Genomic DNA, 17943 nt, shown 5'->3' with positions numbered 1-17943 from the left:
CCTCTGATCTGGTCAGACTCACTAAACACAGGCTTTGTTTGTAAATTATGTCTAAGTGTTGGAGTGTGCCCCTGGCTATCCGTAAATAAAAATACAGGTTTAAAAAATGGTGCCGTCTGGTTTGCTTAATATAAGGAATTTGAAAAGATGTATACTTTTACTTTTCATACGTAGGTTTATTTTAGTAATTACATTTACTTTTGGTACAGTTGAAGTTTTGGCAAGTCAGTTAGGACATCTACTTTGTGCATGACACAAGTAATTTTTCCAACAATTGTTTACAGACAGATTATTTCACTTATAATTCACTGTATCACAATTCCAGTGGGTCAGAAGTTTACATACACTAAGTTCACTGTGCCTTTAAACAGCATGGAAAATTCCAGAAAATGATGTCATGGCTTTAGAAGCTTCTGATAGGCTAATTGACATCATTTGAGTCAATTGGAGGTGTACCTGTGGATGTATTTCAAGGCCTACCTTAAAACTCAGTGCCTCTTTGCTTGATATCGTGGGAAAATCAAACGAAATCAGCCAAGACCTCAGAAAAAAAATGGTAGACCTCCACCAGTCTGGTTCATCCTTGGGAGCAAATTCCAAACGCCTGAAGGTACCACGTTCATCTGTACAAACAATAGTACGCAAGTATAAACACCATGGGACCATGCAGCCGTCATACCGCTCAGGAAGGAGACACGTTCTGTCTCCTAGAGATGAACGTACTTTGGTGCGAAAAGTGCAAATCAATCCCAGAACAACAGCAAAGACCTTGTGAAGATGGTGGTTAACAGGTACAAAAGTATCTATATCCACAGTAAAACGAGTCCTATATCGACATAACCTGAAAGGCCGCTCAGCAAGGAAGAACCCCAATAAAAAAGCCAGACTACGGTTTGCAACTGCACATGGGGACAAAGATCTTACTTTTTGGAGAAATGTGCTCTGGTCTGATGAAACAAAAATAGAACTGTTTGGCCATAATGACCATCGTTATGTTTGGAGGAAAAAGGGGAATACTTGCAAGCCGAAGAACACCATCCCAACTGTGAAGCACGGGGGTGGCAGCATCATGCTGTGGGGGTGCTTTGCTGCAGGAGGGACTGGTGCACTTCACAAAATAGATGGCATCATGAGGAAGGAAAATTATGTGGATATATTGAAGCAACATCTCAAGACATCAGTCAGGAAGTTAAAGCTTGGTCGCAAATGGGTCTTCCAAATGGACAACGACCCCAAGCATACTTCCAAAGTTGTGGCAAAATGGCTTAAGGACAACAAAGTCAAGGTATTGGAGTGGCCATAACAAAGCCTTGACCTCAATCCTATAGAACATTTGTGGGCAGAACTGAAAAAGCGTGTGCGAGCAAGGAGGCCTACAAACCTGACTCAGTTACATCAGCTCTGTCAGGAGGAATGGGCCAAAATTCACCCAACTTATTGTGGGAAGCTTGTGGAAGGCTACCCGGAACGTTTGACCCAAGTTAAATAATTTAAAGGCAATACTACCAAATACTTATTGAGTATATGTAAACTTCTGACCCACTGGGAATGTGATGAAAGAAATAAAAGCTGAAATAAATCATTCTCTCTACTATTATTCTGACATTTCACATTCTTAAAATAAAGTGGTGAACCTAACTGACCTAAGACAGGAATTCTTACTAGGATTAAATGTCAGGAATTGTGAAAAACTGAGTTTAAATGTATTTGGCTAAGATGTAAACTTACGACTTCAACTGTATATTTAAAACCAAATACTTTTACTCTAGTATTTTACTGGGTGACTTTCAATTTTACTTGAGTAATTTTCTATTAAGGTATCTTTACTTTTACTCAAGTATAACAACTGAGTACTTTTTCCACCACTGCCTATTTACTTATAATGCCTGGTGATGTCACCAGGCAAGCCAAAATGTCACCCATGCAAAACTTGCTGTTTAGAAGGTACTGTGTAAATAGATTTTCAACCAGCAACTATCAGGAAATTACATTGATCACATTTTTTCACAGTTTTACAGTGTTAGTTTCATCAGTTGTACAATATGAAGCAAAACACAGGAAAAACAGCATGTTGACTTCACTGGGCCTTTGAGCAAGTCTCTCTGGTCGTTGTGGTAGGATGTGGCCACTTTGGACGGTTCTCAAATTAAAAAGACATTTCCCTGTGGGCCCCTATTGCTCCAACAGCTCTCCCTACAGCCGTAAGGGCTCCCTCAGGATCACAATAATAAATTTTCATACAGTCATAAAAAACTCCTGACTGCTCTTAGTAGCACAACCACAGGTACTAAGAGGATAATGTATGGTGATGTTTCAGCTGGAGGAGAGGTAGGGATTGACAGAGGTAAGCCACAAACCTGACACCATACATGGAGACAGATGGACTGACACATCAATCAAGTGTAGGTGACTGTGGGTAGTCGGTTCAAAGCATTGATCAAACATTGTGGAACTGTCTGTGCTCTGAATATATATAATTTTATCCAAATGTATCCAAATTATCCAACATATCATAAAAACCGGTGACTGAGTGTACAAAACATTAGCAACACCTTCCTAATATTGAGTTGCACCCCCTTTTGCCCTCAAAACAGTCTAGGGGCATGGATTCTACAAGGTGTCGAAAGCGTTCCACAGGGATGCTGGTCCATGTTGACTCCAATGTTTCCCACAGTTGTGTCAAGTTGGCTGGATGTTCTTTGCGTGGTGGACCATTCTTGACACAGATAGGAAATTGTTGAGTGTGAAAAACCCAGCAGCATTGCAGTTCTTGACACACTCAAACCGGTGCGCCTGGCACCTACTACCATACCCCGTTCAAAGGCAAGTAAATATTTTCTCTTGCCGATTCACCCTCTGAATGGCACACATACACATACACAATCCATGTATCTACACTGATTGAAGTGGATTTAACAGGTGACATCATTAAGATATCATAGCTTTTATCTGGATTCACATGGCCAGTCTGTCATGGAAAGAGCTATGTTTTGTACACTGTGTATTTCAGGGGTTTTCAGAGCTAATCTCAAGGCCCGTTTACAAGCAGTACTTACCCCTTGACCTCTGATAATTTAACAGGTGCTCTTTTACAAGGCATCTTAGATGTATAGGAAACATCTGTACAGCTAAATGTAAGGTATTATTGAAGTGTCCTGGCTTGTTATAAGAGTGCCCCCCCCCCCCCCCCCCCCCCCCCCCAACTCCAACCCTGCAGAGCACTACGCAATCCTGACAATAATCAAACAACAAACAAAGCAGAAATGGAGTGATTATCCAGGTCCTGAATCTGTCTCTCAGCCTGTTTACTAACAAATTAAGCCCCCGAGTGATTGTGTCCTCCCTGATTATCCTTTGTGATTACTTTTTTTGGGAGACCATATAAAAACTCAATTATGCTAACTACAAGACGTGCCCTGAATGGCTCTCCCTCAATGTGGCCACTTTAAAAAAAATCAATTCTGGGTTATGAATTGGCCCTGTCTGAATCCCTCCTGGAGATAATGTATTTTTAAAGGCCTGACGGCAATTTATGGATCAGATGACAAGATGGGCTTATGAAGTATGTAAAGCCTACCTGTCTCAGTCTGCCAACTACACCTCACTCACTCACACACACACATACACCACCACCACCTCTTCATTCCAAATAGGTTTGTGGCATCAGTCACAACAGAACTCAAATGTCTTTATTTCTGTCTAACTCTCTCCATCTCTTCCTTTTTGCCCCCATCATTGATTAACCCTGATGTATAGTATAGTACATTTACGTCATTTAGCAGACGCTCTTATCCAGAGCGACTTACAGTTAGTGCATGGCATTTTTTTCATACTGGCCCCCCGTGGGAATCGAACCCACAACCCTGGCGTTGCAAACGCCATGCTCTACCAACTGAGCTACCTCCCTGCCGGCCATTCCCTCCCCTACCCTGGACGAATTGTGCGCCGCCCCATTGTCTCCCGGTTGTGGCCAGCTACAGCAGAGCCTGGATTCGAACCAGGATCTCTAGTGGCACAGCTACGATGCAGTGCCTTAGACCACTGCGCCACTCGGGCGTATAATGCATATAATGCATAGTGTCTTGCATTATATGCATTTGTGGTGTAGGAGCATGTGGTGTACATCTGAGTGTCAAAGAAAGTCTCAATGTGCATGTATTTGTGTCTACTTGTCTGTACCCGTGTGTGTGTGTGTATTTCTCATTGGGGATAATGAATGGCTTCCAGCGATTCGATACAAACAATTATTAGCCTCCTCGCATCATCAATCTCCACAGAGTTATCCTGAACAACAGCAGAGGCACCACCACACACACACACACACACACATACACACAAATCCTGATTTCTCAGCTGGAGAAAAACAGCTAAAAATCAAACCGTGTGTGTGTGTGTGCAAGATGTAAAAATGCAAAAGCCTCTTCGAATCAGCCCAGTGTGGCTGCGTCCTCTAGTGTCTATTCAGTCACATTACAGTGCGAGAGAGAGCGATAGTATCTATTAACTTGCTTTGGCTATGTATACATGTTTCCCCTGCCAATAAACCTATTTTAATTTAATTGAGAGCGAGCGAGAGGGGGGAGGGCGGTATGTCTCCTGTTCTAAAGGTGAAATTCCTTCCAGATTACCTATTATTTACTCAGCGCCAGACTGTAGCCTATTTAAAGAATAAGAAAGTCATTCAAATCCGCAAGTGTAGAAATTAGACTAGCCTACTTTAGGAAGACGTTTAGAGCTCGAAAACGTTTTATCGCAAGTGTAGAAATTTGACTAGCCTACTTTAGGAACACGTTTAGAGCGCGAAAACGTTTTATTGCCTATAAGGCCAAAGCAAATTCTTACTGAATGTCGGTTTGTTTAGAAGTCTGCGTACATTCAGCAAGGAAATGACCCTCACCTTATCTCGGTAGTAACCTTATCTAATCGATTCCCTAACGGTCTTTTGTTTTCAGAAAGTGAAACTCTTCGCTGCACCTGTCCTGTCCAGTTCCCATGCTCAAAGGTGACCTTGGGTCACACCCAAGGGCGGGAGAGAGGAAACCCATTTCACTCGGAGAGTGCCAGGAATGTCGGATCTGCCTCAGGAATGGAGATGTGCGATGTATTTAAATTCCTTTCTGCATTTTTACCGCCTGTGTTTTAAGCCTCCCTCCCGCCTCAATTGGTTAACGGAGGCTAACCAAACGGGAGCCGCCAGCCAGGAAGTCTGATAATGTCAACACATGACACAGCGAAGGTAGAACTCAGATTTCTCCGTGGAGAGAAGGATAGAAAGGAAGAGGAGACAGAGGGGCCAAAGGTTCCTGGCCAGAGAGACTCGAAGAGGACGAAAAAGACAACAGAGTAAGTGTCTTGATTAATTTAAAACGTAGTTTAAAAAAAATAATCAAGCTGTAATTGCTTCTTTGCAAATGATATACTAGGGAACTGTGAAGTCCATACATTTGCAGCAATTTTAGGTCAGTGGGCTGATATCATTCCATATAATTTGGACACGTGTTTGGTTTTACTATTGTTTTGTGTTTTTTTGTTTTATCTTTTAGCCTTCTTGTTCAGCCTAGGCCCACTGCGTTTGAACTTGTATTATTTTATCAAATGCAAGACACGAACTTTCGAGGTGTTTTATGTAACAGTCAGATAGTTCAGCTCTGGTTCATCTGTAAGGGACTAGCTCACACATGCATGCTCCCTGACATTTAAAGTAACTGTCCAGTGTTTCCGATTTCTATTAAATATAACCTATAATTATTTTAAAATATGAGTTAAATAATTTATCTTCCAAAAAATGGTAATGAAGTATTATAAAAAGCAATTTTGGAATGGTGTGGGCATACCCCAACAACAGAATGGTGTGGGCATACCAGTCATAAAGAATATTCATAAAAAGGCGTGGCTTAACGTGACCACGCCCCTGAGTAGGGTACAGATGAAGGGTACTCCCGTTACTCCCATGTATTTAGCCTAACTTTGGCATCATCCTAAGCAAACTACTGACAGTTTTTTGTCATTTCAATAAACGTTTTCAGCAGCATCACGTGTAGTTATTAACAAAATGATTAGCATGATACTTATTCTGCCACTCTAATGTGTTACCCGACCTGCTAACACTGACAGTAAAGCTATTAAAGCTGTCGCATAATACTTACCTCACTGTTTGTTTACCACTAGCTTTTTCGCCAGTTAACTGACATTAGCTGGCTGGCTAGCAAGAGAAGTTAATCTCGATCTAATTTGCTAGTCTTAGATATGCCACGTAACTACTTCCAGTCTTTGCCTGCCCTTGAACGGTCTAGGTATTTAGAAAAGTGTATTATTGTTCGTTTGCCTATTTGTTCTTTCAACTTACCGGAAACCAGCTGTGCAGACAACCCTACCAAATGGCCCAAAGTAGCCTATGGCAATATTTACACCTACTTGGTGGAATTTCCAGGTTTGCACAGGTAATACACATAGCTAGTTAGATACAAATAAGTGTTAGCTAGTGACTTATCATGAATGAAGTGCATAGAACACACAAATGTATTGAGTAACCACAGCTCACGGCTTTCCATCATCATCGCGGCATATAGCATGAAACCATGAGGTTCGTCTAACCTGGTCCTTGGGCAGTTGATTAAACTTAATTTGGTGGTCTTTTCTCCTACTATTGTTCAAACAAAACAGTACGCAACAGTTTTTCTTCATTTTAGCTATAAAAGCAGGGTTAGTTAGCTAACATTAGCTAGCTGAAGAAAGTCTATTGGAATCGGCTCTTTGGCTGATAATCATCATAGACTGTAGCATGGAATGTTCATGCTAATCTGTTCATGCTAACATTTTTATGTTTAGAGTCAGTGTTTTTAGGTATGATGTAGTTTATTGATTAAGACGGCATGGAAGTATGTTAAAAACAACCAACCAAGCATATACAAAATGTTTATAGAATGGAGTAACGGGAGTACCCTACGGCTGTACCCTACTCGGGGGCGTGGTCACGTTAAACCATTCCTCACCGTGTGTATCTATGCGAGTAGACCGCTGATTTGCCAGCTCAGTCAATGAGCCAACATAACATAGCAAGCATTTTTGAAACGGTCTGTTTGAGATACAAGTTTGAGGTGGGGTTTTTGAAGAGTTTTTGCTTTGGCCACAAATATGAGTATAGGACTAGTCAACAACATTATATGGGTATGAGTTAACAGAATATTAACTTTTAAAAGTGAGATTTTCACTGGACAGTTACTTTAAACGTCACCTAGGAAACATAGTTGTGCTGGCAGTTGTATATATCCATAGGCCTCCATGCATGTTCAGATTTGTTCCTTTGCCAAATAAGTCAACCTTCTTAATCCCATACCAATCCCTCTACAAACGGTCAACAAATCTGTGCTATAAAGCATTGACTTTACTGTACAAGTATTGAGTTGGGGTGGGACTGGCAGATGGTTGTGACATTACCAATGTTTGCAGTGAGGTCATAGGCTAACCTATTGCATAGGCGAAATTGACAACAGGTCAATTTGTCCCCCCCCCCCCCCCACAATAATGTATTTGTGTTTCCAGATCATCCTGTGTGAGGAAATAGCAACTTCCACTTATCCTTCCACTTATAGTGTGTTTTCAATATACCCCTCGAGGGCCATAATAAGTCATGTCAAACTGTGTAGAATTGCAGGAAATCTGTTTTAAAATGTCGGACCCCCCCGTCTACTATTCGTCCCCACCAGTATCTACACCACAATTTCGGCCTTGACCTATTGTACAGCTAAATCCCCTTGAAGGCTTAAAAATCCTTCTTTCATCTGTCTCCTCCCCTTTATCTACACTTTTAACAAGTGACATCAATAAGGGATCATAGCTTTCATCTGGTCAGTCTATGTCATGGAAGGACCAGGTGTTCCTAATGTTTTGTACACTCAGTATACATCTGTGAAGATCAAAATGGACAGCCATTATATGGCTTTACAATAAGCTTACAGAAATGTTGATTCATGCAAATCATTTTGAACGTCTTATGACAGGACTATGACCTTTCATGTAGATATTATCTTGCATGTCGTGCTGGGCTTGTTAGACATGAAGAGAAGAAGCCTTGAAGCACATGCATGCAGTTATGGAGTGCAGAGTGGTTTGACCAACTTTTTTATTTACTCAGAACGGAATGTGAAGCTTTCCTTTAGGATAGATGTTTGCTTTGGCTTGAGGTGCTCAGTGCTGTAAGCATGCCAGTTTAGTTTGATCATCGTTTGGAAGATTTAGACCAACCTCACCAGCAACCAACAACAGTGTGGTGTTTCTGTGAATAGAACATGTTCACCTATTTTTCCTTGTTGACATCAATGCCAAGAGTAAAAACATTGAGTGAATCTGCCCTGCAGTTTGTTGAATTTGGCATTAATATCCAGTTAAAGGAATGATTACCACAGAAGAGATCTACTTATAGCATGTCCTGCCACGTTGTCCTGTTATGATACAGAGCTTAGTAAGCCTTACAGCCAAACAAGTCTTTTCTAAAGGAAAGGCGTAACAGCTTGTGTAATGGCTTGTTTCACCCACAGTATAGGGCCACGCCTCTGTATTGGGAGGGAGAAAGAAAATGAAAGAAAGAAAAACAGAAGAAGGGCAGACTGAGAGGCAGACTGAGAGGCAGACTGAGAGGCATACTGAGAGGCGGACTGAGAGGCGGACTGAGAGGCGGACTGAGAGGCAGACTGAGAGGCGGACTGAGAGGCAGACTGAGAAGCAGACTGAGACAGAGAATCCTCGTGTGACTTCCATGCCAAAGACAGCCAGAGGCTTTAAACTGTAGTCACATTGGATTTGAACTTGGCCCATGCTAGTAGCCGCCAGCCAGGCCAGAACAGGACAAGACAGTGTAGTTGAGATGGTAATCACTGCATCTCCCTGAGGTATAGTACTCTCTGGTTACTTTGGGATCTTTCCCAGTGACCAGATAATGTTTAGAATCAGGGTGAATAATCAGATCTTTAGTGGGATTATTCTGACAGGTTGTGATTGGTTACATTAATCTGTGCAGAGACAGAGATCATCAGATAGATGTGTGTCAGATAGTTGCCCTGTAACAGCCTTGTGAGCGTTATGGGCATATTTATGTTATCAGATTTCTGTCTGTGTTGGTTTTTTAGCTGGTTTATCAGTCAGCAGTGTGTGGCTGCCTGGGCGTGTGAGAGTGTTGAGTGACAGGAGCGGATCATTATAAAATAAATCAACTGATTTTATATGTCAGGTAAGGCTGATAGACAGATAATGTGAGTGGTAGAATCACAGTCACTCACCTGCTGCTATTGCCTATGACTGATTGGACCTTGTCTTTATGGTCCTGCTATGGTCTAGTTCCATATTATTGGACTTAGGTTCTGGTCATACCTGGTCTGGTTTCTATGGATACTTAGGTGTGTTGTTCCCTAGGAGACCCCAGGATGTGAGGTGGTCCCAGGAGAAGAATCATCATGGAAATGAAGTGGAAACTGACCAGTGCACTCAGACGCCGCTCAGTGCCAACAGTGTGGGGATAGAACAGACAGGTGAGACTACTCATACCCCTTAGAGACACAGGGGACTAGTGCTGAGCGATTATCAGTTCAATTACTTGAATTCCATTTAGTTCTGTGTTTTTGTGAGCCCAACGCGCCGTTTCTCTAGAGAGAAATCAAATCATTCACGAGAGAAATTGGAGAAATCAATTCAAGAACTATGTGGGCTGAAGGGAGTTGTAGTTTTCATTAAGTAAACTCAACCTAGGTCGGCGCAGAAACTTGGTAATTAAATACAATGACCATAATCCATTGCGCCAGTTTTTTCTGTCTCAGAGACAGATCAGAGAGGAAGAGGCGAAGCGAGAGGTTTCACTCTCGCCAAAATCTGTCCAAAATAAGCCCAATGTGTTTCTATGGGCTTATTTTGGACTTAAGCTTGTCGACTGCCTTCACGCCTTTGGAACAACGACTCCCATTGTTAGGGAATAGACATGAGCATCTCGTCATTGTATATAGATCTCTGGACGGATACACTTTTACGCCTGCTACATTAGGTTAGATACACATAGACCGCATAGACTGCATGAGAAAGGAATGTACACAACACAAGGACAAGAGGCACAGAGACAGTTTGTGAAAGTATACCTTATCTACTTTGAAGAACTAGTAAAATGATTTAGTCAGACAGCTCTGCAGCATACTCAGACAGGCTAGTTAAATAGGATGACTAAAGATTGTACAGTATGGGGAGCACATAACGTTAGATGGCCTGGCTGCCTGACTGCTACTGATGAGATGACTTTAAGGAATGAAAAATAATAGTAATTAAATAAAAACTAAGTAATATACACAACTGAAATATTTTTTATTTCATAGTAATTTCCTATTTCTCTATTGATGTCTACCCAATGTGGACCTGACAGAGCCAATGGAATAATTGAAGTTTTGGCAATTAAATGTTCACTATTTTTGACTTTGTAACGTCATTATTTCATAATAGGTTTCATGTTTTTTTTTTTATAATCGAAATCGAAACAGTGATTCTTTTTTAATAATCGAAAAGAACCGACCTCAAAAAGCACTACACGCTCAGCACTACAGGGGACACAACTGAGAGAACTTACAGCACTGTGCAGTGATATACCTGTCTGCTGCAGATCCACATGGACTGTTATATTAGGACCTATTACCTATTACAGGCGTAGCTATAAACTCTAAAAACTCTAATATCATATGTAATGTTTGTGACCAGAGCTAACTTTGAGGACCAGGGAGGAGAGTCACTGCCAACCTGCAGTTCTGACCAGGAACCCCAACCAGACCTGTTTTACATCCTCCCTCTCCTTCAGACTCTCCTCTCCACACAGCAAGAAACACGACCTGGAAAAACTACACAGGTGAGGCAGAGCATTTTTAGAGATTATACAGTGATGCATTTTTTTTTTATGGCCTTTCTCTTAAAGACACTCTATCCTTCTATCAGCATCTATGTACAGTACCAGTCAAAAGTTTGGACACACCTACTCATTCAAGGGTTTTTCTTTATTTTTACTGTTTTCTACATTGTAGAATAATAGTGAAGACATCAAAACTATGAAATAACACATATGGAAGAAATGTTAAACAAATTAAAATATATTTTAGATTCTTCAAAGTAGCCACCCTTTGCCTTGATGACAGCTTTGCACACTCTTGGCATTCTCTCAACCAGCTTCACCTGGAATGCTTTTCCAACAGTCTTGAAGGAGTTCCCACATATGCTGAGCACTTGTTGGCTGCTTATCCTTAGCTCTGCGGTCTGACTCATCCCAAACCATCTCAATTGGGTTAAGGTTGGGTGATTGTGGAGGCCAGGTCATCTGATGCAGCACTCCATCACTGTTATTCTTAGTCAAATAGCCCTTACACAGCCTGGAGGGGTGTTGGGTCATTGTCCTGTTGAAAAACAAATTATAGTCCCACTAAGCGCAAACCAGATGTGATAGCGTATCGATGCAGAATGCTGTGGTATCCATGCTGGTTAAGTGTGCCTTGAATTTTAAATAAATCACAGACAGTGTCACCAGCAAAGCACCCCCACACCATAACACCTCCTCCATGCTTTACGGTGGGAAATACACATGCAGTGATCAAAGGACACATTTCCACCTGTCTAATGTCCATTGCTCGTGTTTCTTGGCCCAAGCAAGTCTCTTCTTATTATTGGTATCCTTTAGTAGTGGTTTCTTTGCAGCAATTCGACCATGAAGGCCTGATTCACACAGTCTCCTCTGAACAGTTGATGTTGAGATATGTCTGTTCCTGGAACTCTGTGAAGCATTTATTTGGGCTGCAATTTCTGAGGCTGGTAACTCTAATGAACTTATCCACTGCAGCAGAGGTAACTCTGGGTCTTCCAGTCCTGTGGCGGTCCTCATGAGAGCCAGTTTCATCATAGCGCTTGATATTTTTTGCGACTGCACTTGAAGAAACTTTCAAAGTTCTTGAAATGTTCCGTATTGACTGACCTTCATGTCTTAAAGTAATGATGGACTGTTGTTTCTCTTTGCCGATTTGCCATAATATGGGACTTGGTCTTTTACCAAATAGGGCTATATTCTCTATACCCCCTCTACCTTGTCACAACACAACTGATTGGCTCAAACGCATTAAGAAGGAAATACATTCCACAAATTCACTTTTAAGAAGGCTCACCTGTTAATTGAAATGCATTCCAGGTGACTACCTAATGAAGCTGGTTGAGAGAATGCCAAGAGTGTGCAAAGCTGTCATCAAGGCAAAGGGTGGCTCCTTTGAAGAATCTCAAATATAACACTTTTGTGGTTACTACATGATTCCATATGTATTATTTCATAGTTTTGATGTCTTCACTATTATTCTACAATGTAGAAAATAGTAAAAATAAAGAAAAACCCTTGAATGAGTGGGTGTGTCCAAACATTGGACTGGTACTGTATGTGTACAGATAGATTAACAATAACACGGCTCCATAAATCAATGATATTAATGTAAACAGGTTTAACCAAGGTTAATTAGTTCCTTGGCCTGCTGTACTGAGGAAATACTTCAGATTGATTTCTTAGATATACTGTGTGTGTGTGTGTGTGTGTGTGTGTGTGTGTGTGTGTGTGTGTGTGTGTGTGTGTGTGTGTGTGTGTGTGTGTGTGTGTGTGTGTGTACACATACATGCGGGCATGATTCCGCGCGCGCTTGTGTAATATGTGTCAGAGATTAATGCAACTCTTATCAGTAGGAGTCATTTATCAAACACTGTCCCTTAGTAACAGACAACCTTTAACCTGGCTATCTCGTCACCTATCCATGTCAGCCCTTTAGACTGAGGCTACACACCTCTCAGCATCACGTTATATAGTAGCACTGTGGCCCTGTGTGTGTGTGATTTAAGGCATTCAGTTATTAGTTCCTCTGTTCCACTATTGCTAACACAACCGTGCTGAAGATGTCTATATGGTGTCTGCTAAAAGAGGACTAGTAAAGGCCCTTGGCACTACTTTTATGATTTTTGTTTTTTTAACTAAATGTATTTGTATTTGAGTGTTTACCAGCATTTGTAACTTGAGTCTGATAATTATCTGTACCAAACAGTTAATCTGATAATACTTGTGGAATATAAAAACACTTGTTATGTCTCCCAGTTTCTTGAAATACTTTGCAAATGCAACTTATTTCTATGTGAAAACTGAAATGGTCTATTCATTCCTTTTACATTTTAGTAGCTGCTCTTATCCAGAGCAACTTACAGTAGTGAGGGCGTACATTTTCATACTTTTTTGTACTGGTCCCCCGTGGGAATCAAACCCACAACCCTAGCGTTGCAAGCGCCAAGCTCTACCAACTCAGCCACATCATCACAAACCACTTGATGTCTCAATGTACTCAATTACTGTGTTGTGCATTGTTTTTCTTCATGGTGATGGAAAGTACAATACAGTAATGTACATTTACATTAAGTGGTTTGTAAGGATGGTAAATTAATACTGCACAAAAAGTGGTTGTTTTCCATGTTATTTGATCAATACAAATATTTAATTTAATGTATTTAATGTTTTGTGTCTTTTCCCATAACTTTGCACCTTTTGATGTAAATGTTTGAGGACATGGTTTTGTTCTTTCTGGATCCCATTAGAATGACAATAGCAGAGAGAGGGACAATTCCAACAATTGAATCTTGCAAAATACTGTTCTTAATTATACAACTACCTTTTTTTGCCAAAGCGGAGACGCTAAAATTTTTTTGTCTGTGCTACAGACAGCTACATACATCCATATCAGTTTGCTAATACCTCCTGAGTGGCGCAGTGATCTAAGGCAATGCATCGCAGTGCTAGCTGTGCCACTAGAAATCCTGTTTCAAATCCAGGCTCTGTTGTAGCCGGCCGCGACCGGGAGACCCATGGGGCGGCGCACAATTGGTCCAGGGTAGGGGATGGAATGGCCGGCAGGGATGTAGAGCATGGCGTTTGCAACGCCAGGGTTGTGGGTTCGATTCTCACAGGGGGCCAGTATGAAAAATAAAATTAAAATAATGTATGCACTCACTAACTGTAAGTCGCTCTGGATAAGAGCTTCTGCTAAATGACTAAAATGAAATTAATGAAATGTAAAATGTCTAATACTAGTAAAGGCCCAGTGCACTACCTTTGTGAAAAAATATTTTCTCCAAAAATATTTTATTTTTTAATATTTTTTATTCTGATATTTGAGGGGGTGCTGCATCACCCTCAGCACCCCTACTTTCCGCGGCTATGAGCCCAGGTAAACATAAATCATGAAAGAAACAGTGAGAAAGGGAGAGATTGAGGAAAGACGAGGAGGGAGAGAATGAGTAATGGAGGTAAAGAGAGAAGATGGAATGTAGTTGATCCTTTGGATCGGGTGAATGTGTAACGTGTGACGCCTGTAATCTTTACAAAAACATTAACACCCAGGAGGTGTGTCTGTGCATGCTTGTGTGTCTTACCTATGTTAGTGCATTCGGAAAGTATACAGACCCCTTGACTTTTTCCACATTTTGTTACGTTACAGCCTTATTCTCTGCAGATCCTCTCAAGCTCTGTCAGGTTGGATGGGGAGCGTCGCTGCACAGCTATTTTCAGGTCTCTCCGGAGATCAAATCAAATTTTATTTGTCACATGCGCCGAATACAACCGGTGGGTAGACGTTACCATGAAATGCTGACTTACAAGCCCTTAACCAACAATGCATTTCACAAAATAGTTAACAAAATATTTACTAAATAAACTAAAGTAAAAAATTAAATAAAAAGTAACACAAAATAACAATACCGAGGCTATATACAGGGGGTACCGGTACCGAGTCAATGTGCAGGGGTACAGGTTAGTTGAAGTAGTTTGTACATGTAGGTAGGGGTAAAGTGACTATGCATAGATAATAAACAGCAAGTAGCAGCAGTGTAAAATCAAAGGGGGAAGGTGTCAATGTAAATAGTCCGGGTGGCCATTTGATTAATTGTTCAGCAGTCTTATGGCTTGGGGGTAGAAGCTGTTAAGGAGCCTTTTGGACCTAGACTTGGTGCTCTGTTACCGCTTGCCGTGCGGTAGCAGAGAGAACAGTCTGACTTGGATGACTGGAGTCTTTGACAATTTTTTGGTCCTTCCTCTGACACCACCTAGTATATAGGTCCTGGATGGCAGGAAGCTTGGCCCCAGTGATGTACTGGGCTGTACGCACCACCCTCTGTAGCGCCTTACGGTCGGATGCCGAGCAGTTGCCATACCAGGCGGTGATGCAACCGGTCAGGATGCTCTTGATGGTGCAGCTGTAGAACTTTTTGAGGAACTGGGGACCCATTCCAAATATTTTCGGTCTCCTGAGGGGGGAAAAGGTGTTCTCGTGCCCTCTTCACGACTGTCTTGGTGTGTTTGGACCATAATAGTTTGTTGGTTATGTGGACACCAACGAACTTGAAACTCTCGACCCGCTCCACTACAGCCCGTCGATGTGAATGGGGGCATGTTCGGCCCTCCTTTTCCTGTATCAGCTCCTTTGTCTTGCTCACGTTGAGGGAGAGGTTGTTGTCCTGGCACCATACTGCCAGGTCTCTGACGACCTCCCTATAGGCTGTCTCATCGTTGTTGGTGATCAGGCCTACCACTGTTGTATCGTCAGCAAACGTAATGATGGTGTTGGAGTCGTGCTTGGCCACGCAGTCGTGGGTGAACAGGGGGTACAGGAGGGAACTAAGCACGCACCCCTGAGGGGCCCCCGTGTTGGGGATCAGCGTGGCAGATGTGTTGTTGCCTACCCTTACCACCTGGGGGCGGCCCGTCAGGAAGTACAGGATCCAATTGCAGAGGGAGGTGTTTAGTCCCAGGGTTCTTAGCTTAGTGATGAGCTTTGAGGGCACTATGGTGTTGAACGCTGAGCTGTAGTCAATTAACAGCATTCTCACATAGGTGTTCCTTTTATCCAGGTGGGAAAGGGCAGTGTGGCGTGCGATTGAGATTGCATCATCTGTGGATCTGTTGGGGCGGTATGCGAATTGGAGTGGGTCTAGGGCTACCGACGTTAGTGCTACGGGGCGGAAGTCATTTAGGCAGGGTACCTTCGCTTTCTTGGGCACAGGGACTATGGTGGTCTGCTTGAAACATGTAGGTATTACAGACTCGGTCAGGGAGATGTTGAACATTTCAGTGAAGACATTTGCCAGTTGGTCCACGCATGCTCTGAGCACATGTCCTGGTAATCCGTCTGGCCCCGCGGCCTTGTGAATGTTGACCTGTTTAAAGGTCTTGCTCACATCGGCTACGGAGAGCGTGATCACACAGTCGTCCGGAACAGCTGGTGCTCTCATGCATGCTTCAGTGCTTGCCTCAAAGCGAGTATAAAAGGCATTTAGCTCGTCTGGTAGGCTCGCGTCACTGGGCAGCTCGCGGCTGGGTTTCACTTTGTAGTCCGTAATAGTTTGCAAGCCCTGCCACGTCCGACGAGTGTCAGAGCTAGTGTAGTAGGATTCAATCTTATTCCTGTATTGATGCTTTGCCTGTTTGATGGTTCGTCTGAGGGCATAGCGGGATTTCTTATAAGTGTCCTGATTAGTGTCCCGCTCCTTGAAAGCGGCAGCTCTAGCCTTTTAGCTCGGTGCGGATGTTGCCTGTAATCCATGGCTTCTGGTTGGGATATGCACATATTGATGAAGCCGGTGACTGAGGTGGTCACTGGTACTTCCAGCTTTAGTTTTTGCTTGTAAGCAGGAATCAGGAGGATAAAATGATGGTCAGATTTGACAAATGGAGGGCGAGGGAGAGCTTTGTATGCATCTCTGTGTGTGGAGTAAAGGTGGTCAAGAGTTTTTTTTCCTCTGGTTGCACGTGTGACATGCTGGTAAAAATGAGGTAAAACAGATTTAAATTTGCCTGTATTAAGGTCTCCGGCCACTAGGAGCGCCGCTTCTGGATGAGCATTTTCTTGTTTGCTTATGGCCTTATGCAGCTCGTTGAGTGCGGTCTTAGTGCCAGCATCAGTTTGTGGTGGTAATAGAGATAAACTCTCTTGGTAGATAGTGTGGTCTACAGTTTATCATGAGGTACTCTACCTCAGGCATTAGATCGGGTTCAAGTCCGGGCTCTGGCTGGGCCACTCAAGGACATTCAGAGACTTGTCCCGAAGCCACTCCTGCGTTGTATTGGCTGTGTGCTTAGGGTCGTTGCCCTGTTGGAAGGTGAACCATCGCCCAGTCTGAGGTCCTGAGCGCTCTGGAGCAGGTTTTCATCAAGGATCTCCCTGTACTTTGCTCCGTTCATCTTTCCCTCAAACCTGACTAGTCTCCCACAGCATGATGCTGTCACCACCATGCTTCACCGTAGGGATGGTGCCAGGTTTCCTCCAGACGTGATGCTTGGCATTCAGGTCAAAGAGTTAAATATTGGTTTCATCAGACTAGAGAATCTTGTTTCTCATGGTCTGAGTCCTTTAGGTGCCTTTTGGAAAACTCCAAGCGGGCTGTCATGTGCCTTTTACTGAGGAGTGGCTTCTGTCTGGCCACCATAAAGGCCTGATTGGTGGAGTGCTGCATAGATGTTTACCCTTCTGGAAGGTTCTCCCATCTCCACAGAGGAACTCTGAAGCTCTGTCAGAGTGACCATCGGGTTCTTGGTCACCCCCCTGACCAAGGCCCTTTTCCCCCTGATTGCTCAGTTTGGCTGGGCGGTCAGCTCTAGGATGAGTCTTGGTGGTTCCAAACGTCTTCCATTTAAGAATGATGGAGGCCACTGTGTCCTTGGGGACTTTCAATGCTGCAGACATTTTTTGGTACCCTTCCCCAGATCTGTGCCTCGACACAATCCTGTCTCGGAGTTCTACGGACAAATCCTTCGACCTCATGGCTTGGTTTTTGCTCTGACATGCACTGTCAACTATGGGACCTTATATAGACAGGTGTGTGCCTTTCCAAATCATGTCCAATCAATTGAATTTACCACAGGTG

This window comes from Coregonus lavaretus (genome assembly GCF_964263955.1).
Source record: "Coregonus lavaretus genome assembly, chromosome: 34".
Lineage (NCBI taxonomy): Eukaryota > Metazoa > Chordata > Actinopteri > Salmoniformes > Salmonidae > Coregonus > Coregonus lavaretus.
This window is presented reverse-complemented; position numbering follows the sequence as displayed.